Source organism: Cyprinus carpio, chromosome B7, assembly GCF_018340385.1.
Source record: "Cyprinus carpio isolate SPL01 chromosome B7, ASM1834038v1, whole genome shotgun sequence".
NCBI lineage: Eukaryota > Metazoa > Chordata > Actinopteri > Cypriniformes > Cyprinidae > Cyprinus > Cyprinus carpio.
The window spans coordinates 43,189,608-43,190,450 of NC_056603.1; positions in this window are offsets into that span (position 1 = coordinate 43,189,608).

Consider the following 843-nt stretch of genomic DNA (forward strand, 5'->3'; position numbering starts at 1 on the left):
TATTTATATTTTCTATCAAGCGTTCAAAATACAGAACTATTGCATTGGGCGTATCGTTTCTGATGCAGCTGTATGCAGCAGAACAATCACAACAGACTGGGCCATCTGACCAATCAGAGCAGACTGTAGGCTCACGGAAAGAAGGGGTTTAGAAAGTGAATCTTTGGAAATCGTTGGAAATGAAGTGATATTAAATGCATATTCTGCGAAAAAAACAAAAGCATTGTTTGACCTGTGTGTAAACCTATTGTTGGATACTCCTTTAAAACAATATTAGGAACCTTAAAAATGGCATAATAGGGGCACTTTAAAGAAAGTATTACTTTTATTCAGGAAATATGCATTAAATTGGTAAAATTTAATAATGTTTATATATATATATTACAAATAAATTATGTTCCTTTGAACTTCCATCGGTGAATCCTTACAAAATAAAATGTGTCAGTTTATTGGGCAGCAATACTGTTTTCAACATTGGAAATCAGCGCTGTTTTGAACTTTCATCAGTTCTGAAGATCATGTGACACTGAAGACTGGAGTAATGATGCTGAATATTCAGCTTTACATCACAGAAATAAATTACATTTTAACAGATATTTATATAGAAAACAGCTAATTTGAATTTTTATAATATTTCACAATTTTTTTTCTTACTGTAGTTTTGATTAAATAAATGCAACCGTGGTGAGCAGAAGAGTTTGTTCAAAAAAATTTATTAATGTAGTTTTATATATATATATATATATATATATATATATATATATATATATATATATATATATATATATATATATATATATATATATATATATATATATTAGATCAGAAACAAACTAATCACAC